The 24,018-nt window shown below is 36.2% G+C and overlaps 2 protein-coding genes across 6 annotated transcripts in view; both read right to left on the bottom strand.

The window, feature by feature from the left end:
• Window positions 1-24,018, bottom strand: part of tkv (serine/threonine receptor kinase thickveins) — a 273,659-nt gene that overhangs the window by 111,660 nt on the left and 137,981 nt on the right. The gene's annotated exons all lie outside the window — the stretch shown is intronic.
• bsk (mitogen-activated protein kinase dJNK) overlaps window positions 1-24,018 on the bottom strand; it is a 154,681-nt gene that overhangs the window by 101,223 nt on the left and 29,440 nt on the right. For 2 of the 5 annotated variants that reach the window (XM_074105949.1, XM_074105945.1), the window contains exon 1: window positions 5,725-5,864. The exons of the other annotated variants lie outside the window; for them this stretch is intronic. The gene's annotated coding sequence lies outside the window, so the exon portion shown is untranslated. Of the gene's footprint in view, window positions 1-5,724; window positions 5,865-24,018 lie in introns of those variants that run through there. 5 annotated transcript variants of the gene reach the window in all.

Here is a 24,018-nt window from a genome sequence, read left to right on the forward strand (position 1 = left end):
ATCGGGAACTTCACACACACGAATGAATTACTTCACAGCTGTTGTACAGGTTTCCTCAATGTGTTTTTCTTCACTGTTGGATATTTATAGATTCGGCCGTTAATATGTTATTTGACATACCAAAAAAATTGTACAGAACCCTCGGTGCGCAAGCCTGACTCGACCTCGGCTGCCTTTTATTTTTTAAGCAGATCCTCGACCATTATCTAGCACTAACTATAAGCCCAACTGAATATAAAATACATAAAAAACTTTTTCATTTTCATTCCTGGCAACAATAATAAAACAATGCCATACATTTTACGAGCGCAAGAACTGTTCTAAATTCGGCTTTAACGCGTAAGTAATAAAAGCGTCCGCGCATTTGAGATTATTGTTTTTTTTATAGCTCACCCACGCTGGCTGGAGTTGAAGGGACTGATGCTTACCTGAAAAAATGATAAAAAATATTACCCACGTATAAATGAGATAAGTTCTAATATGTAATGTTACTCCATAGGTCAAAAATCACCAAACAACCAAAAATCATTACCTACATATATATAAATGAGATAAGTTCTACTATGGTTTATGTCAATCCAATTTATAGAAAGGGTAAACAAAGACGCCATTAACCCGACCACAGACATTTAATGATGTGAAAACCTAGAACCTATTGCAAAATAATTATTCTGTTCAGTAAGTCGATTAATTTATTAATTGAATACATCAAAATATTTTTGTCTACTTTATTATTTACAATACTTAATTTAATTCAAAAGACTGTTTATTGAATTAAAAAAGCAGTATTTATTTTTATTTTTAGGGTAAATAAATAATAATCGCTTATTCGTTCGAGTATTAATCGATTTGTAAAATGTCAAATTTTCCTCCATCTCAGTCTACGCTATATAGTCTATGCTACTACAGATTATACACGAGTTTAATTCAAAAAATAACGTCAGATTTTGACGAAGATTTTTCAAATGAAAATTAAATATTTAAATCAAGTTAATTTTGGTGAAAAACGTGATTAGACGTCTAGTTAACGAGACGAATTATAGATAAATGTGTTATTGATTCAATCCAGTGGTGTTTATACAAGAATTTTGATCGGTTTGCTTGCACTTTCCATAAATTGGATTGGCATAACGTATACGTAATGTTACTCCATCCAGCAAAAACGGCTTAAAGGATTTGGATGAAATCTCTTTACGAAATATTTTACCCTGCAAGAAAAAAATCACTCTAAGATGGGTTCCAGACTGTGTGTTTAATAATTAAAAAGAATAAATTAGTTTAGAGATGCTACCTCGTGTAATTGTCGTAAGCCAAGAGAATGAAGTTGCCAAGTTTTTGCAGACAAAGACGCGGGTAGCATAACAGCTAGTAATATTTTCTTGCATGTTCTTACTCCCTGTTTTTACAGAATCTGAATACATTCACCATAGCAGTAATGAAATAGGTAAGATGTACAGACAAAGAGGCTAGACTACACACAGAATTGATGAAAGCACTAATATTATGAATGTGAAAGTTTGTGAGTACGTGTTCATTAGTTCTCCACACTAAAACAGCGTTTTTCTAGAGATAAGACCAAGCTAGAACGATTTATCGTCCCCGAAAACCCCTACATACCAAATTTCATCAAAATCGGTGGAGCCGTTTCCGAGATCCCCGAAATGTACACATGTACACAAATATATACAAGAATTGCTCGTATAAAGGTATTAGATAAATAGATAAGACAGAGTGCGCTTTACACTGCGTTAGGGGTAAACAAACAGGTAGGTACACATCAATATATCTATATGTACGTGAGAAACAACGAAACTTTAAAGTGTTCAGGAGTTTTGTTACAAAAATCATAGAATCCATTATAGATGTGGGCGTTGATGATAAATCAGAAACAAAGTTGGTTGCCGCGGCGAGCGACGTCCAAACTTGGGTTATTAATGATGCACTGGCGATGGGTACTTGTGGATAACTAAATTATAACTGAGAACTGATCAAGCTTGCGACAATATTGTTATTCTACATACATACAATCACGAACCACACTTTCCGAACGAAGAGCTAGGCATGGACTATTTGTTTCCAACTGGGTTGCCTTTTCAAAGTGTTCATTCTACACCACTGCTAGTTTAAACGCTCTGAAAAAAAAAGATAGCTGAACTAGTTTGGCTACTTGACGTTTAGCCAAAATTTACTAATTAGGAACCAAAATAATACTAATATTGCAAAACTGATTTTGTAAGACATCACCTAACTTTTAGCTACTAGTAGGCCTTAATTTTGTTGTCACTCAAGTTATGTTACAAGGAACAGTTTTTGTTACTGTTAGCAAATCTTTTTTTTTTTTCAGTGTTGGTGCATGTAACAGTCCATAATATAACAGGCCTTAGTTGATTAAAGCAAAATGTTTCGGAACACTGGCAGGTTAATCAGAGCTTCTTTTAAATGAAGTTTAAAGATTCGAAGCATAAAAAGACTTCTTCATATACTTATATGAGGTGAAGTAAAATAAAACTTAGTAAAAAAACTAAATTAAAAAGTTCGAAATCGGTTTAGCCGTTTGAGACCTACGATGCCACAGACAGACCGAAAGACATTGGCGTCAAACACATAAAACCCCTCGTTTCGCGCCGGGGGTTAAAAACTCACAAATTCAAACAAAATACGATTTTCCCATTACTTGGTCGTTTGCATTGAAACCTGACATACAGCTGGGGTGCGAGGTCGCGAGCACACCGCGGCGGCCCGCTGAGGGGCCGCTCCCCCGCCATTGACAGGGCAGCTTTAAAACAGAAGCTGAGTCCGGTAACATGGGAAGCTTGTTAGCTTTAATTTGTAATTCCAGTAGGCATTTTAGTGCATAGGGTAGCTGCAGAAAAAACCCTCGTTACGATCACGCCCGGGTTGAAGCTGTAATTTTTAATGCAGCTGTCAAAAAAAATGTCGGTCAAGAGCGAAATTGGCTGAAAGAAAAACAGGTATTTTGTATAGATATATGATATTAAGATGAAGTTAAAAATTAAAAGGGAGTCTCTTTTTATTTGTAACTTCATTTTAATTTTATTATTTATAAGCATGGCAAACATAGCCTTATTCGACAAAATGAGATAGGTACAATGAGATAAAATGATACAAAATATTGTGGGTAGTTTTGTTTGAGAAAAAAATATATAGGTGGGTACTTAGGGAGTTACAGTGACAAATTAAAACGTCTATTAGTTTAACATCTGGTAGCATGGTGTACGGTTGTGTTGCTCTGAAGATGAGCTCTGGTTGAGTTCGAAACGCGTCAGTGTAGTGTGGTGGTGGTGATAGATGGGTTTGTGTGATTTGTGTGTATTCTTAGTGTGGAGGAGGAGGAAGGAACTGCATGAACACGCATATCTTGCATAAACGTAGTTATCAGAAGGTCGCGGGTCAGCAAAGTGATATGGTTTAGTTCATTGATATGAACCTCCGCAAAGTAACGCCTGATTCAATAAATTAGGTCCCCAATGACTGTACTTATGTATGAAATCCTAAAAAATGGTTATGGGCGGCAGAACTGCAACGAGCAATCGCGCCAAATTCGAGTTTGGCAAGACAACAAGAGACCGTGACAACGATATAGTGCTTTAGCTTTCAAAATATTACAAGACACCCTTAACAATAAATGAAGAATAAGAAGTATTCAAGAGACGGGCTTATGAAAGATAGATGCCTAGTAAACTTCAGACAAAACTCATATCTAATCAAGATATAAGATGTCACTCATATTCCCTAAAGCCCATCCTTGACATCAATAATCTAACCAATTTTCTAAGTATCGGGATAACTGATACTAACTCAATAAACCGAACGAAAAGTATTAGCCAAGTTTGACGTTTCTAGTATGAAATTGACATGTTATGTGGCAAGTTAACCTTGCAACAATTACAAACCCCTAAAAGATATATATATTTTTTTATATATTGTACGAGATTTTTGAAAGTGTACATTCATGGCATTTTCATACAGAAACCTGGGTACCAAAACTTATATGGGGTTTAGAGTGTGTATCACGTTCACATTAAAATTGGGAGAGTAAAATTTAATTTAAGCGTTAATTTTGTAGAGATGAATAGATTTACCTACACCATTTTAACACGTATGTGATTTAAAATTACCGGTGCCCTTATCACCTTTATTTACTTCACGTTCGGGAATGTAATGTAGCCAAGCGCGCGAAGGCTATAGCTATAACAAAATAAACATTACACAAATGGGTCATTCAGATATATGTAGGTCGAAGTGTCTCTAAAATATTGTAGTTACGTATCGTAGTTCGTAGCGCAAGAACGTAACATAGTTTTACATAAAGCCTTTATTACTGCAAACTGCAATACGGAGTTGGTCGCGCGCGCCATCTAGATAACCACGCAAGGACTAGCGATGCTTCCGAAATTAATGTAAAATTAATTCAAGTGCACCATGTGAAACTTTGTATATTTATATTTGCAAAGCTTGTACTCCATAGTACGAGCGCTGGTAGTTTAAAAAATGACGTGTAAAGTGCCCATTTACTGAATAAATTATTTGGATTTGGAGCTTTGCTTAGTTTGGGTGTCAAGTATCCAATGATATTTATTTATTAGTTACATAAGTAAAAACTGTTCAATGGACTGAGATAAAATTCACCACACAGATTTATTACTTGGGTAGCACAGGAAACTTCTTATCCAGGAAAATTGCATAGTTCCCGCGAGGTAGCAATCGAACTCTTGGCAGTCGAAGTCATCGGCGACAAATAGTAGTTTATAATACCTCCATTTTACATTGACTTTTGAAAAATACTTTCGCATTTTTGACATTAAGCCTCCCAGGGAATATCATAAAACGACTTTTCCTACCATAGTCTAATTAGTTATGTAGACCCTTCATAGCACAAACAATTTACAAACCTTGAGATACATCCTCGCTCTTCTGTAAATAAATACCTAAAATAAGAGCTTAATAATTTCTGGTTATTTATAAATTATTAATGTTATATCACCAGTTAAATGGAGCAGAAGGAAGCGTGTTAATACTCTATCTAGATACGAAATAAAGAAATGTAAAAAACCACACAACACAGCACGCCAAAGAATACGTTCTTCTTTTGAAGATTAATTTCATTTACTTAAGTACAGGCGATTTTGGTTCCCAAACCGGCAGATAACCAGAAAAAAAAAGCAAAATAAGGACAACTTATTTTTATCAAGTGTTAGTAGAAGACTTCTGCAATAATTTCAAGGTTCTCTTAGTACTACCCCACTACCCCAGCTAAAACACACAATAGTAGTACAAGTAAAACAAATTTAGTTCCCGAAACTTAGAAATACAGAAGCCTTTTTGTCTAAAACGCGGCACCCGAAATAATAACTATGATTGGTTTTTTGGAGTCTTTTTGTATTTTTTATTTCAACTCCAAATTTGTTATTTTTACGGGTATCCCGGGGTTGTATTTTCGAAATAATAACCCCACTAACTTCACTTACCAATGAATACAAATTCGTTTGCGACATAAGACTGAAAAAAAATAACTAATCGACTGAATGATTCCGTGTCTTTAGTATGAATTCTATTATGCACTTTTGGGAGTGCTTTATGTAAAATATTTTTGACAGCTACTTTGGAGCTTAAATTTGTCAAAAAAAAAGCCACTTAACGTGTTTTAGACTACCAATCCGTTAAATTATGACTAAAAATACCATATACTAGCACATACTCTACCTTGTTCACAATATTGAATGAAAAATCGCCAAAAAAATGGAATGCCTTGTATTAAAATGATGCCTTTAAGTCCTCAAACTGATAGAACACCAAGTCACGTCACTTCACTAGCACTGTGGGCGGCGTGCGGCGGGCCCGGCGGCGCGGGCGGACTGGCCCCGCGCCGCGCCCCGGCCGCAGCCTTGCCCTCGCCCTCCACGCAAAGATGGGGGAGGGCAGATGGGCAAACCAGTTGAGCTACAGAGCTTCGACTAATATGGGTACGATATATACAATACGATACAATGTGCAGTACAGAAAACACACTGATTACTTACTAATAAATAATACTAATTTCACGTAAATACCATTACATTGCGGCGTTCGATTGAACACTTATAGCTCGTCAGCTCATCGACCAAGCAGTTTAATGCTAATTCTGTTGCTACAATTCGCCTTTAACCTAGCACGTTGTTAGCAACATTTTATTTATTTAAATGCATTCATTGCAACCGGGATTTTCACCTGGTGCATTCTACTAGGTGTTATACATGTATACTATAACCGAACCAGTGAACTGTTGGCCTCATCTGCACCATTGCACGGCAGTAAAGTGAAAGCTATTTGGTTTTAACAAGACTGGCAACCAAAGGCAATGTGAACAAGAAAATTACAGAAGAGAGGAAAAAGTACAACTGTTTAAACAAACACATTTGACTGACAGCTTCTAATGGAACCGCCTGCATTATTGTGGCCTCACAGAGAGCCATCGCTGTTTGGGCAGAAAACCCGCGCCTGTCTGCTAAATTCACAATCTTTATATAAAAGACAAGGGTAAAGCCTGTTCGGTATTTGCCGTCGATTTTATCGCGATAATGTGCTTCGGGCTACATTCTTCTCATATACGATGACTATATAGTCTCCCAGAGATTGTGTAGTTATCACAAGACAATGTCCGCAATGCGACTTAAATTCGGTCTGTCAGATAACTACCTTTTAGCGGAAGAAAATTAAAGCTGTCTCACTCCACGAATACACGTGTGACAAAGCTATGTCTGTGCAACACATAGCCAATATCAAAATAATAAACAAAATACTTTGAAAAAATGAGTAATATCTGAAAGTCTTAGTTTATGGGAGACACAAAAAACTTGCAATTTTTTTAAATGAGCTTGTGTTTGACAAAAAATACGACCTTATCACGACTATGGCAAGCGAAGATGTGACAACGTTGTTTTCAAAAGTATTGTGTTTAGTCAAATAAGTTGCTATTTTTTGTTATGAGACATACTTTCAACTTACATAAATTAACATTTTTTTGCAAAAATTCTCCCACTTCGATTTAAATCAAATCACTATAACTATCCCCGACACTGCACAAAAATTTTGCACATAAATTACGAAAAAAATCACACGGTGCGAGCTCAGCTTTACTATAGCTCCAGCAACTAGGTTTTAGTTCAGGAAATATGAATTGGTAACTTGTTATGTTCACTAAAGATGGTTTCATATTTGCGGGACTATACCGCGGCTAATTTTCACTTTCATCATCATCATCATCAGCCGGAAGACGACCACTGCTGAACAAAGGCCTCCCCCTTAGAACGCCACAATGAACGACAACTCGCCACTTTTATCCACCGGTTGTCCGTAATTCTCACGATGTCGATATGATTATTACTTTAGTCGTTTGCAATTTTTTAGCGTACAAACAGATTCCTTACTTGAATGAACTAGTCGATCCCTTAAGCTTTAGTAGTGTGAGTAAACGTCTATGACTAACATATCCAAACCCCTGTCAGGCATTCCGCTGGGATTATTTTTAGGTAGCATTCAGTTCCTTCCCTAGTTAATCTCACAATAATAATTCCGTGCCTCTTATTATTCAGTGATATAATTAGGCTTTGACTGATTGATCCATCCTCGGGCTATTTACGCCCTGCTTGATTTCAGCAGCTATTAATAACCTGTTTTAGGAACTATTCTATCCTTCAAAGTATTCCTTTAATATTATTATTTTATATTGATTTTAGGTTTGGGTTTCTTAATTTTTCATTACGTCTCTACTACTCTTGTGTCTGTTGTCCTGTCAATCGTTCAAAGGTTAACTGGAAGATCCCTTATGGGATAAGTTCGCCTTTGTATATCGATCTCTCAATTTAAACTGTTATTTTTTATGTATAATAAAGAGTTATACAATACAATTTCAAAAGCGTTAAATTGTTGACAGTTTTTTGAATGCAATAGGGTGGTTAACAAGCAATTGGGGCATCTGATCGTAAGTGAGCGCCAATGGCCAATGATGAGTTGCCGGCCTAAAGCACTGTTAAGTAGTTGTAATTAAAATTCCATTATATTCCAATTGATCTATAATTTTAATCAATTAAAGTGCTCCGAACTTCGTAGAGTGCTACGGCGGCTACGTCGTAGCTGCTACGTATCACTTAAATACAAATTCACATTTTCTACGGTTTGCGCTTGTAGTCTGTGCCAACACATAACCCACAACGATAGACCTAATTAAATTTGTTTAAAGGGTTCTGTAATTTAAAAGGAAAAAAATATAAACAAACTTATTTTCTTTATTACTTTTAAATATTTACGGAACCGTTAGTACGCAAGTCACGCATCTGGCCTCATACTACTACGAAGTGCAAAATTCGAACTTCGTATCTTGCCGTCCCGCTGACGCTTATATTATTTAATATGAGAGTGAGAGGGACGGTACGACACGAACTTCGAATTTCATAGTAGCCCCCCTAACAGTTTTATAAACAAAGTTTACGTCGTTTTTTTTTTGCAAGATTCTGCACTGGTTTAAGTATTGTTTTATTGCAAATTCTACCTCAAGACCACTATTTAATTTAGTGCCTTTGGCGACAGGTAGCCGTTTTTAGGGTTCCGTACCCAAAGGGTCAAAACGGGACTCTATTACTAAGACTCCGCTGTCCGTCTGTCACCAGGCTGTATCTCATGAACCGTGATAACTAGACAGTTGATATTTTCACAGATTATGTATTTCTGTTGCCGCTATAACAACAATACTAAAAACAGAATAAAATAAATATTAAAGGTGGGCTCCCATACAATAAACTTGATTTTTTTGCCGTTTTTGTTCGATATTAATAGCGGCAACAGGACGCTCGAAATATTCATAGAATATATAATAAAAATAAAATATAGTCGCATGTTCACTTTAAAAATAAATAATAAAGGGGGGCTCCCATACAACAAATCTGTTTTTTTACTAATGTCTAATGTTGTATAGATAATACGGAACCCTTCGTGCGCGAGTCCGACACGCACTTGGCTAGTTTTTCTAAATCACAGATGGACCACAGAAACCGTTAGTCCATCTTCAGCTAAAAGCCCCCCAGCGAGTCATTTAGAGCACATTTTCGTTATAAAAGTTGGCTCTCACGTAAATGCCGCCCATTATGTAACGCCTTATATAACCGCTCAAGGTTACTAAAATTTATCACGAAGCCATAACATATTTTAAGCAGCTAGAGATAGTCGTTTTTATCGAAATGGAGTAGGTAATCAAAAGTGTGAACTGCTTGCTGCCAACATTGGAGCTGTCTTGTCTGGGTGCTCAAAAATATTAGACACGATCGCATTGTCAATCTCGTAAGTACCAGATATTTTAGCACCTAGCTCCATTATATAATAGCGACTCAACACGTTTATCTTTTTTACGTAAAGGCAGTTTCGATAGTACGCTCCATTAATCTTTAGAGTGCAAGACTTAAATTTTAAAACAAGTATAATTTCAAAGTAACGGCTTTGTGAAAGAACGTAGTAGAACGTTTTACCCGGGAAACATTCCAAAGAGTTTTATTTTTTCATTCCCACTTCCATTGAACAGTTTTTAAGCTGATAACTAGGCTTGAGACTTTTGGATGCTTACCGTGGTTCTAGAATCCATGGAGTCGTCATATGCTAAAAAAACAATTTTCGAAGTCAAAGTTACGTAATATTTTACATTTTATTTACTTACATGTTTACACAATATAATACAAATTGTTATTTGTATATACAATAAAAACACATTTCTGTTATTAATCTAAAATAAAGTAAAACAATACTTTATATGTGACAGCAACAAAAATGACTTCTTCAACTACCTAATATTACCCGTAACTTCTAGATCTGAGGCGGTACATACTAGCTTTTTGTATAAATGTATCATAATCGTCATCAGTTACTATTTCATGTTCATTTTTAAAAACCGGCCAAGAGCGTGTCGGACACGCCAAAAATAGGGTTCCGTAGGCATTACGGAAAAACTAATAGTTTTCTATTTCTATTTCGTATTTTATACGGAATCTTCCAAGTTTAGGTATATTTTATCCCCTAGGCTGCTATTTACTCTTAAACTACTAATAATACGACGATCTTTGACGATTTCAATACAAATTCTTATAACTGACATTTATGTAAATTATAATTTAATAATGAATTGAATGAATAAATAAACTAAACTAAACTAAAGTAATTCTCAAACAAACTTAGCCATTATAGTTTTCCTTGAAAGTTGATATACTTACTTACTACCATACTGAATTTTTTCAAATTTTTCCACCCACCTAATATGTCATAAATACGAGTATAATGTGTGAGCGTATTTTTTGTGTGAACTTCGAATGTTTGCGAGCATGACATGATTGAACAAAAAAGAACATATAATGGCAGTGTATAAATAGTTTTCTCATCCTTACTTGAATAAAATCCCGTTCAAATATAAATCTAATTTTCGTTTGGAATTTATCTCCACTGCAACACTCGGGAAAAGTGGGCAAAAGGAATAAGAATAAGTAATTACTTCAAACTTAACTTGAGAGTGGAAGGATCTCTAGGCCGTTGGTCCATACAAATTACTAAAGCATTGTTCTATTAACTTAATTAAATAACACTAAAACACGCTAACACGTTAGCTGCCCATCATATAACACTGAGTTATTGCCCACATGCCCCATATGCCCCAAGTATCTTTATCTGTCTTGAAAGGAGAATGGAAAAATTGGTCTATCGGCGGAAATTTATGAAATTAGTTTCATATGAAAGCCGTGATTGCCTAATTCCGCTAATGTTATAAACGCGAAAGTTTGTAAGTCTGTTTGTTACTTCATCACGTCTTAACGACTGACCCGATTTAGATGAAATTTGGTATACAGATAGTTTGAGTCCCGGAGAAGGACATGCAATAGTTTATATCCCGGACAATTGCATAGTTCCCGGTGGAGTGATAAACGAATTCTAAGCGGACGGGGTCACAGGTAACGGCTAGTTTTAAATAAACATAATATTGATGGTTGTTAAATAATTAACTTTGAGATCTTTATGGTTTATGTCAATCGAATTTATAGAAAGGGTAAACAAAGACGCCATTAACCCGACCACAGACATATGAAAACCTAGAACCTATTGCAAAATAATTATTCTGTTCAGTAAATCGATTATTTTATTAATTGAATAGATCAAAGTATTTTTGTCTATTTTATTATTTACAATACTTGATTTAATTCCAAAGACTGTTTATTCAATTATAAAACCAGTAAATACTTTTTAATTTTAATGTAAATAAACGATAATCGCTTATGCGATCCAGTATTTGGCACAAATTTGTGCCTCTGGGAGAGGACAGGTTAATCGTTTTATAAAATGTGAAACTTTCCACCATCTCTACGCTAGTCTATGCCTTTAGATTATACAAGTTTCATTCAAGAAATAATGTCCGATGTAGACGAAGATTTATCAAATGAAAATTAAATATTGAAATTAATTGAATTTTGGTGAAAAAAGTGATTAGACGTCTAGTTAAAAGACACGAATTTTAGATAAATGTGTTTTTGATTCGATCCAGTGGGTATTTATACAAGAATTTTGATGACTGGATTGTTTGTTTACACTTTTTATAAATTGGATTGGCATAACGCATAGATCATCACGCATTGGTTACCGGACAGAACACGTGACAATGTGCCCGCTCATGGCAGACGTGTTAAAAAATAAAACAATTTTTTCTTTCAATAGACTATAAAACCTCTACTAAATCGCGGTGTCTAAAAACTTAACTTCGAAATTATTTATAACATAAGTAGATCCGGCGTATAGTTGTCCTTTATTTGGAAAACGGTTAAGGATAAAGGGCAACGTGCACTGTTGCCAAATCCACCTCTGGGAAAGACAACAAAACCACTTGTAACAAAAAATCAACAAATAAAAAACTTGTACCCACTAGATTTATAAAAAGTGGGGTAGTATTTTCGGAGCAAGCGCTTTATCCGCCATAATTAATCATTACTTTATACTTATAAACAGTAATGCGACTGATTGATGGACAGCACAGAACGTAAACCAATGGAACTACAGCCTTGAAATTTGGTAGACATTTGTAGTTAGATCTCATTAATAAATACCATTTTATTTTTTGTATGGTTACCCTGCAGCGGCCTCTTAGAAGAAACTGTTCAATGTAAATGAGCTGGAGTCGTTCGTTATTTCGTCGTTAATCGAGCCTCGCCCGCCCCTTCAAGCTTTGCGAGCACAGGCAGGGTTGCTACATTAAAAAAATCTATGACTTCATTTTATTCTTAAATCTACCTGAAATCATGAAACGCAGCCAGCTTTAGCTCATATAATTATTGTAATATGTCGCTTTGTTCGCTGAAATATGATAGAAACTACTGTGAACACTTACAAGACCTGTCGTTCACATTATTTTTTATCACTAACTCCAATGATTCTGTTCACCCAAAAGTGAAATAATCTACATTAACATTTAAAAAAAACGGGATTCATGCCTGCATCACCAGACGACCAGATGGCCTAGTGGTTAGAGAACCTGACTACGAAGTTTGAGGTCCCGGGTTCGATTCCCGTGTCGGGGCAGATATTTGTATGAAAAATAGGAATGTTTGTTCTCGGGTCTGGGTGTTTAATATGTATTTAAGTATGTATCTATCTTTATAATTATATTTATCCGTTGCTTATTACTCATAACACAAGCTTTGCTAAGCTTACTTCGGGACTAGGTCAATTGGTGTGAATTGTCCCGTGATATTTATTTATTATTATTATTATCATCACCAGTATATTTATTTGTATACCAGCAGGTCACTACGAAACTCGAAGTTCGTGTCGTGCGGTCCCTCTGACACTTATACTGTTTAATACGAGAGCGAGAGGGACGGTACGATACAAACTTCGAGTTTCGTAGTAGCCTTGCAGTCCTTACCCTTTTTTCTACATGACAACCCTACTAGTATACGCATTGCGTTCGATAATCTGTCGTCCGTACGAATTACACTGCGTACAGAACCAGGGACTACCTTCATCAAACGTTACGTAAATTAGGCCCTGGAGCCCCGAGTTTTTTTAATTAGGTACCCAGTATAAATTTGGCAGTCGAGATTTCCTCTGTTAGGTGTAAAGCTTTATTTTTTTAAGTACTGAAAAAATACAGACATCACCTAATAACATTATTAGTATTGCTTGCTTCGAATATACACCATCATCAGTGCCCTTTTAGTGTAAGTTTTCGGTTAGGTACAAAATACGTCTCGATCGCGTTCGCATTAAAATCTCAATTTGTATGCAAACACCAACAGCGCCTCTAAGGTACATCAATTATCAGTCCTTTATAAAACAGGATTCGGTAAACATCTGTACGATGCGGTTGTCACCACACCCATAACAAGAGGTCTACATTTTTTCCTTCACAGACGCCATTTGAAGATCTATTATTACCCAGATTAAATCAGAAGTGGGATGTGCCCGGTAGCCGTCACATGGTATTTATTACCGAACCATCCCTTCCCGAGGACATCAGGCGTTTATCCGGGTAACAACCGTATTATATGACGCGGATTTACTTGGGAACGATTTATCGTAAGGATCTTTTAAATAAAAAGAGAATTCGGGACGCGTGTGCTTGGAATATTCCTTACATTATATTGAAAATGTGAGGATATTTTAATAAAAATTGTTTGGATGACAACAATAAATATGCCGTCAACAGGATTCCATGGAGATTCCTGGACAGTTTAAATTCAGCTCATTCACGAATAACGTCGTTGAAAAACTACAGATTGGTTAACATATTGACTAACTCGAACTAGACTCGTTGATTTCATTAATCATAACGATCGATAATGATTTTCTTAAAACTGTAATAATCCAATTTTGTTTTACCTCGACAACAAGCAACAACTAAAGGGCGCTAGACATTTTTATTTGTCGATCGTTTTACGGCCATAATTAAATTTATGTTTGATTGGCTTCATTTGTTAACAATGAAGCTCGCAACCTCGTCCATTTGTTCCGTCCGATTAATTGATTTAATCGAATCATCACTAGTCCCCGGTAGTTTGCTCAGTATTGATAATCACTTTAAATTAGATATATACAGGTTGAACATTTTTACGGGATACAAAATTTGCCTTTCTAAACTCGATTGTTAAAATTGGTCTAATGAAGTAACAGCAGTGTTGGCAGTACTGTAGTAACAGGTATTAATTACTGTCATGACAACGACAAGTAAGACGAACACATATTGTTGATGTTTCTTTTGATTGAAATCAATCTACGAAATGAAACACAAAAAGTCAAAGTTTTATTTGGCCAAAGTTTTTCTTGTGGGATGAGGAGATCGGATTGGGATTTCTTCAGGTCAGGAAAGGAATCTGGAATAGAAAATTGGTAGTGAAAAGCTGTCTCATAAAAAGTAAGTTTTAGTTTTGAGTTAAATTAACCATAGTGAGACGGCAACACAAATAATTTTAATAAGGTATGCAAACACACAAAATAAAGATTTTGACAAAGATATTGCCATCTCATTCCACTTGTCGGCGTCAGAAAGTAACAGTCTCTGTGATAACCGCGTGCTAAATGTCTTTGTGGTCGAGTCAACACTTGTAACTTGTACAAGTATATCAAGTATTGCCAAGTAATGTAAAAATAAAACTCAAAGTCTAAATAGAATAATACGACTACATCGTTGATACAAAGGCTGAAATACGAGCAACAGCATTCTAAAAGTATTATAAATAGAAAAATAGACGGACCAATACCGGGTTGCTGGAACAAACTACATTCTGCGTTTATGCAGTGACACAGGGCATAGCGAGAGTGCGGTTTAAACAATTATATAACTAACACTTAGTTTATAAGTTCTAACTAACAAAATAAATATGTACTTATGTACACATCAGTCATTAAAGTAGGTAGTTAAGGTTACATCTGTGCCTTGAAGACCCCACAAGATTACGGCAGTCGTCTTGCGGTAGAGAAGTGAAGCTGTAAGGTACGTAAAGCGTTAGCAACCAAGTCTGGTGGAAGCAAGTTCCGTGTCGGTAGGGCTCAGAGGTAATCTCTGAAATTTGGGAGCTCGCATTAACCCATTCAGCGTAGCGCTTAACGGCCCGACCTGCCAGTCTTTATTGTTTATGACCACTGAACTTTATCTGCGTTAGTATGTATGGGTACTCGTGAATTTTGTAAACGTTTTTCGCTTAACTAGCGAAAAGTTGGTGAGATAATACAGTATTAAAGAAATTTGAAGTGGCCGAAACTTTATTTGGTGTTAAGAATGTTTTGTGCGTAGGCACCTACTCACGTTCTCAATGTAAAATTATAAACTTTATAAATCTCATTCAAAAGAATCTGTCAGCAACAGCAATCATCTAAACTAAAAGATCATCAATTAATGTGTCGAATTATGTAATTAATTTATGTCGAAAAACTCTTAAAAAAAAAACCTTTACATATTCACGAAGACGCGTGATTTTGTCAAAATCAGACATTAATAACATAGTAATAAGAACCACGGCACGCGTCATCGTGCATGACTCTACCTATAGCCATACGTATGAATGGTTGATTATCGAAATATGCAAGAATGATTCGAAAGTAAATGTCTACTCATAAGAATCGTTTCAAAAATAAATAAATGATGCATCAAATTACGTGAAGATTAAGTAGTTTAATACACGTGGTCGGCAATAAAACGTCCATCCCAAATGCAAACACGCAAACGACGAGCGACGGAGACGCTCTCCTCCACCCAGCATACAATATTAAAGTATCTAGAGCACATTTTACATCCACTACACTAAATTACGAACCTCAGACGAAACCACTTTTAATTAAAGATGAGTGCCACAATGGTTCGCAACACAGACACAAAAAGCAAACATCTGGCAACACTAAAAATATCTCAAAATGAACCACTATTGTCTATGGCCGGGCCGAGCGCAGATAACTAACCAAGTAGATTCTTTATAGTGTCGAAGCTCTAGGATGGCCCCGAAATACGCCCCAAGAGAAATTCTCGGCGTGCGACTGATAAAACACCCTATACATGGGGATGCAGTAATAGCGCGGCAAAGTGCCTACGTCGTGGGGTTCGTTTCAATTATTTCTACCCTCATGTTGCGGAAAATGTGTTTGTTTTATGATTGTTATGTTAATGATAAGGTATCTGTGTTATAACCGTAAGCGGGAGTTTTAATCAAGCGGGAGTTTTAATTCAGAGTTTCATGCAGTGCTTTGCGTGATTTGATCGGTAAAGAATCACAACACTACACAGGGATAGAGCATTCGAATAAGATTGTAATTGTTTACAGAAAAAAAAACTCGAAATTATGATATACTAGAGTTTACCCGCGGCTTCGCACGCGTAAACTATTCGATCTGGTACAATTGAAATTTCGGGATTTTATAAAATTCCCCTGGGAATTCCCAAGAACTATATCGTGGTCTTCATTGAGGTTGTGTTGAGAACAACTGTCCAAAATTTCTAAACTAAGCCCAACGGTTGAAATTTAAAGATTTTATCCCTATCTCGTGGGAATATCGGGATGAAACGTAGCCTATGTGTTATTCCAGACGTGCAGCTACCTATATACCAAATTTCATGACTCTGCCCAGCGGTTGCTATTTCGAGATTTTATCCCTATCCCGTGGGAATATCGAGATAAGAGTAACCTATGTGTTATTCCAGATGTCCAGCCATCTACATACCAAATTTCATCCAAATCTGTCCAGCCGTTTTAGCGTGAAGGAGTAACGAATATACACACACCTACACAAACTTTCGCATTTATAATATTATAGTAGGATAATATAGCTGCATTTAGTGTTTATTTTAATCGAGTAAAATGTGACAATAAAATTATAAACAACACTCTTTCACTTCACTTGAGGATATCTCAAATTCGAGATGCAGCAGCAGCACCTGAAATGGTCAAGATATAGTGCTGCATTGAACATGTCAAAATATTTTTGAGTTATTAAGTCTTCTTAACAACCCTTATTAACCAAATTAATACTAGGCACATTGATTCATGATTTTAGTGAAGAAGCATCCTATGGTCTCTATCACTATGGTCGTGAGTACGAGCCCGGGCTCCAGCTTTGTTGTTCGGAAATTAAATTCAAAATTATCATGAACTTAATCCTGTACTCCCTTGCCAATAAATACAATGGTATCTAATATATAAGCTCCCAATCCATACTCCAAGAGGTCTACACCCAGCAGTGGGACGTATATATATATTATATATATATTTAATTTTTTCCTTATTAATTTATGACGGTGGAAGCATTCTAAACTTCCACTGAAAGTAGATATAGTTAAAATGTTTAGTTTTAGTTTAATAGCTATGGGACTGTACATACATCCCTGTCGTTATTTCATGTATTTTTTTCTTTAATATATGTATTTTATTTGTAATTATTTATTTTGAAATAATGACTTTCTGACAAGTTTCTTGCGGCACATTCTTCTTAGCAATGATGGTCTTTACAAAGGTACTGGTATTAAAAAAAGGCGTGTAAAAGAGCCCTTTGCGGCCTACTTGCAGAATAAATGATTTAAAGAAAGAAAGAAAGAAAAGAAAGAAAATACATTTATTCACAACACAAGACACAACAATAAATAACACATGTGCAAATAGACAACACATGTGTCAATTGATTTGAATTTGAATTGATCTACTCGCACGGCTTCGTGCCGTCCTTACGCTACATCAACTACAAGCTGACTTAATTACTACTTTGAATTGATAACGCAGCTTTAAGAAAGAAAATATTACACGAGCCCTGATACAAGGACGTCTTGGCGTAACGGCGTGCCGGAAAATCAATGTTAACCAAAGCCCGCATCAAACGAGGAGATTACCATCACCTTTATTCCTTTTTTTTCGCAAAATGAAACACGAATAACCTCAAAATGTTTCAGCTTTAATCAAAGGCATCCCTTGAACGTAGGCGGTAAAAAGTTTTATGCTTCAGATTAGGCAAACAGTAGGTATAGAATAGGATACAGGCGCTGACTTTTATTATGCCCGAAAAATTAACAAAATTTTTGGCTTCATAAATCAACTATGCGTTTCATAACGAGAGCACAGAGTAAATAAAGCACACGTATGTGTGTCCTGCAGCTGCGTTCGCAGCATGCTGTTTTCCGGTTATTTACTGGTGACGTATCTTTCTTTATTTAAAAAATCACTAGTGTTTACCCGCGGTTTTGTACGCATAAATTATAAGATACAATAGTTGAATTTAAATTCCAGGATTTGACTAAATTCCCATCCGAATTTCCAAAAAAATACGTACCGTGAATTACCAATGTTCGCATAAAAAACAACCGCTTCAAATTTCATGTCTCTAATCCTAGTCCTAACGCTTTAGATTCATTTTTTTTCCTCGATCCCGTGGGAATATCCTCTTATAAAGCAGCATATGCGTTATTCCAGATGATATACATTTAGCTTCATATAAATAGGAGTAACAAACATACATACTCACAAACTTTCGCATTTATAATCGCATTAGTAGGACAGGATATTTGATATTAATAATAGTTAGTGAACAACTGCTATTAACAATGAAGCTCCTACGACCCTCTACTTGTACTATTACTTATTCTGTGCCTCTACATAAAGTTAATAACTGAGACTACATTGTACTCCATAACCTTAGAGTAGACTATAATATTGTAACCTAGTTAAATAATGGGGAACGGATGAAAATTTTACAAACGCTTGAAACTTTTTTTATTGATAGGAATAACATTTCTAATTAACAGAAAAAAATATAAGATTTTAAAAAAATTAAGAGTTTTCTTTACCGCCAAATTACGACAGTCCGGTCGGTTACGGGTTGTTCCATAGTCCAGAATAAAAACATTAAAAAATAATTTATGTGTCTTTGACTCGATCGTTTTGACAGGTGACACTCTTTACCGGCTCGGATAATACCTACATGGAAATACCGACCCTGTTTTCATCTACACACCCATAGAAGCTCATTCTTTTTTAATGTTTTTTATTCTGGACTATGGAACAACCCGTAACCGACCGGACTGTCGTAATTTGGCGGTAAAGAAAACTCTTTCATTTTTTTTTATTAATTGATCCTACTTAAAAATCTGATATTTTTTTATGTTAATTAGAAAGGTTATTCCTATTTATATAAAAGTTGTAAGCGTTTCTAAATTTTTCAGACATTCCCCATTGCAAAAGGATTACAATACAGAATAAATGCCTCGGATATTTTCTATACAGTGCCCACGGAAAGGCATATGAAGAATGCCGCAGAGATCCAAGAAATGCACTTCTACTATATACGTATCCACAGAAACGGAGATTGGAATATGAATGCGACATCTCTGTATTTATGCAGCCATCACCTATGTTTCACAAATAAAACACTTTTGACTTTTGACATTTCCAACACTAATGTAGCTCGAAAGCTAAAATAGAATATTAAATTCTAGTCACCGGTTGGAATTCGTAAGTCTCGAAACACAAGACACATTTTACATAAATCATCTGCACGTATATTAAGGTTGGTTGTTTTGTAGGCCTAAGTAGGTACCTCTAGAGTCTAGAGTATCACATCTTCAGTATGTATAATTATATCTAGTTTTCTAACATGAACTGTTAAAAATTGCAACATTAGTAACAGTGGATTTTTCTAGTAGAGAAACCAAAGTCAAGGTACTAAATTATACAACGAATCGTTTAAATTAGCTCCACGTTTTGAACACATCGCAGCAGCAGCGTCATGAGTAAGCTGACGTGTCTTGGGAGTGAAAATCGGGAAAGCTTAAATCAGCATTGTAGATTTTTAAAGAAAATTTTTGGTGCATATAATAAAAGGAATCATAAACACAAATAGCGTACGTTCTTGGTAAATATATGGGTTTTGTTCCATAGAACCATCAACAGCCTGCTCACAACGCCTCAAAAAATATCGATAATAAGCTAAAGTATAATGTTTTCAGCAAAACTTCCGCAGCATGTCGGCTGTCGCCGGTGAAAAAACTGGCACGTGAGGTACCCCATCTTAGGCCTCTAGGTTGGCAACGCGTCTGCAATACCCCTGGTGTTGCAGATGTTTATGGGAGGTGGTGATCTCTTACCATCAGGAGACCCACTTGCTCGTTTTCCATCCAGTATAAAAAAAAACTGAGGCATCCCCAGCTTTAAATAAGATTCAAACGGACGTGGATTGAGTGAGACGTCACCGTCGATATTTCTAAGCGAATAGCTTACCGAACATTGATGCTGGGCTTCAGAACAAACTATGAATATTAACCAGCGAGGGATTACGTGATATTTTGTCGGAATTCGTATTTGTTATTTAGGCACCAGGATTTACAGGACTGAGTAAACAAGCTTGGGTCTGTTACGCGCTAAATCGTTATTGCTTGATTCATGTAAGTCAAGGAATATCACAGACAATATACCAAAACTATAATAAATAAATAATGCCACAGTAAATTACCCAAAAGTCCAAAAGTGTAGCAGAAAAGCATATGAGGCAGACCTGCACGGACTAGAGTTAATAAATAATTCCCATGTTAAGAGCTAACTTAGGACGAAGTAGTATTCAAATGTATGGAACTGTCATCCATAACCAAGTCTTTAACCCTGGACCGTGCATCCGGCCCTTACAGTCGTAAAAAACATTAATCACGATATTTGTTATATTATTTAGCTTGAAAGAGTGTCCCAAAAAAAGTCCCGGGGAAAAAGCCTTCCCCGTGTTCTTCATTTGTCCCGATTTTGAACGGTATCATGCTGCTGGTCGGTAAGGAACACGTCTAGGTCATCCCACCAGCGTCACCTTGGCTTACCACGTCGCTGCTATCCATTTTGTCGTATCCAGTCCGTGGTTGTTTTAGATCGCCGGTTTGGATTCATGCGGCTAACGTGACCTGTGCGGTCCCACTTAATCACGAGTTATTAATTACGCACCACGTCAAAAGGCCTAAAATTACGACAGCTACTACGAAACTAAAGGAACCCAACTAACAAAGGCATAATCACTGCTACGACTTCCTACCTTACCCTACATAAAGGGTTATGAGCCCCAAAGTACAACAAATAATATAGATCACGGTATTTCTGTTAATTCTGCCATTCAGTAGGAAAATTGGTAACCCACTCGCGAGTTAATTTGCGAAGGGCGATCAAACGCGATCCTCGTGCGAGCCCGGATAACGGCTGGGCGATCGGTACGCTCGATGATTACGGAATTATATTAAATTTGTTATCTATATTTATAAAGCCAGAACTTATGCCTCTATTGAGAAAGCTGTATAGGATCCAACAAAAATATTGATGCTTGGTTTCTCGTTTAATTTTATTATGTATTCTAAGCGGTTCTTGCTTTTTCTTAATACTAAGTGCTTCATGTTATGATATTAATGTTTAGTTTCGAATCTCAAAAATGACTTAATTAGGGTTCAAGTGTGTAAGGCAATTCTAGCATGATTTATACAAAGACACTTTCAGTATGTGCCTACAGAACCTCTGACTCTGCTGAAATTGAACATGGGTCGTTCGTTGGGCCTTCTCAGCTGTTTATTATACAATTATTCAATTCGTTACCAACAAGAACAAGTAACCAGACGGGCGTTGTCCCGCAGAACGTTAATATTAATGTACCTTTATCTTAAAACGAGTAATTCTTCTATATTCAATTATTTCGGGGATTTTAGATACGGCTTTAAGCATTTCGATGAAATTTGCTATGAAGGGGTTTCCGAGGGCGAACCCCCCATCTTACTTGATATTATCTCTAGGGAAACGCACGTTCAACGAATTTTAGTAGGCTCAGTTTCCCAGGTAAGTATTCTAGGGTAATCATGATAATAAGCTATGATAATTATAAGCCTGGCGCAACAACTCATCTAAATAGTGCATGACCCTATTAACCCTTGATATTTCCTGGAAGCGTCGAGAAAATCTAATAAAGGACTCAAAGGCGGTCTAACAGCTGCTATTAAGGTTTCTTTACAGAGCTGGCGGCTTACTAGTTTCAGAGCACGATGGGATAAAGCGAAAGCGAAGTCAACCTTATAACGGTAACGGGGTAACAAAGAGACCTACGATACACATACACAAGTTGCAGATTGACAATTAAGCAAATTGCGACCACCGGATAGACGATTATTTCCTAAGATTAATTTCGAAATGACTTTCAATGTCCCGCGAATAAAGATTGTTAGAAACGTGAAGGGAGGGACAGAAGCTTTGAAAATCTTAACCGAAAACCTCGAGATAATCTTGCCTTCTAAAATTTAACGAGATATAAAACTAGATGATATTACATCTTCAAGCGATTATGTGATTCCGGGATTCCGTTCCGAAACCTAAGGCACTATTCGAATGGAATTTGCTTTATTCAAGGAAACGACAGAATTCTCTAAGATACACAAAGGGTTGGAAACTTGCGACTCTGGCTTATCTCGTGCGGGGGGTTTAACTTGACAGACTCAGCGATACTTATTGCGGAAAAAACTGGTCCGATTTATTACAAGTTTTTGTGAGAGTCCCCGCTTGGTGGACTTTTGGTCAAGGATAAGTTTATATTTATTTGGTTTTACGCTTTCGTTAGGGATTCTTTTAAAACACGCTAAGAAATTTGTCAACTGTCAGTCGAGAGAACATAAAGTTTAAATGAAATAAGGAAATTTTCAGCAGTTTAGCATTGATAGCGTTAAAATAAACTAATAGTTGTTTTTCATTAGTGCTTACTAAGTCTAAGTTACTTAGACGCTTTATGAAGGAAGATTTTAAACAGCAAAATAACAGAATATGCAGGTGTTCTAAAGTATTTCTGAAATTATCTGTTATGTAATCTAAAACCAGAAAGCACAGCAGACAATGATGATGCATTGCTCAGTCTATACATACAGTTCACTGTCCAGGAACTATACGTATACGCAGAACTTTTATCATAAGCAAGAAACTATGTTCATAGCATCGATAAGGAAAACGACAACGGAAATATATCTACGTCACGTTATATGTTTACATTAGAGAAAATGAGCATGTGTTATAGAAACAATAAGCAAGGCGACTCTAATAAGGAAAACAGGTTCCATTCTGGAAGATCAACATTCCTAACGTTAACATTACTATTAATATTAAGTCACGCAAAACGTGAAAAATTTGGTACTCGGTTAATCTTTCCGTGTCACTAAGCTCGGTAACTAAACTATACACAACTAGAAAGATGCGATATGTTATAATAAAAACACTAAAAGCGACCTACATCGCAGGCACATCACAACGCGAAGCGAAAAATCTCAAGTCTCAACAATGCGAGCCATCGAAACGTCGCAAGAAAATTCAATTTTACAGCACCATTCAACCGCCGTATTGACTTTCCATAGAATCCCTAACAATATTTACCTGCGACTCTAGTCTATCAAATCTCATTTGCGATATTCGACGAGGGTAAGGATTGCCGAGGTGGCAAAATGTTTTCCCACGGTAAGTGACCGCTGTAAATCTTGCAAATCAAATATTGGAAGAAGCGATGGTATAAGCGTTTATTGGACTTTAGACCCCACATGTCACTCGAGTTTTGTTACTGGACGCGAGTAGCGGTCGGAATTTTCGCTTGTGAACTTTTCTCCGTTAGGTGCAGATGCCACACCACTTTAGTAGCCTAGACTTCTTTTAGCCATCAACTAAAAACAGTAGAGGTCAATATTGATGTAACAATATATGTTTAATGCCTTTCACAGTCTACGGAATTTCATGGCCCGTTATCAATGAATCAATGATTAGATTATTATTTTAGATAACTGTTGCATGTTAATCCATCCATGATAATTTTTATTTATGTCACTTTATCATTGTTACTTAATAAGGCGTGTATGTGTTGTGGAGATTAAAGTGTTTTATTTACTTACTTTGTGCTATCTACCATCGAATGCAGTTCAAAAGTCTACTCGCAACATCAAACAAAACCTTTCTATTCTTACTTTTTATTTAATAAGGAAATGCA

Source organism: Choristoneura fumiferana, chromosome 23, assembly GCF_025370935.1.
Source record: "Choristoneura fumiferana chromosome 23, NRCan_CFum_1, whole genome shotgun sequence".
Taxonomy (NCBI): Eukaryota; Metazoa; Arthropoda; class Insecta; order Lepidoptera; family Tortricidae; genus Choristoneura; species Choristoneura fumiferana.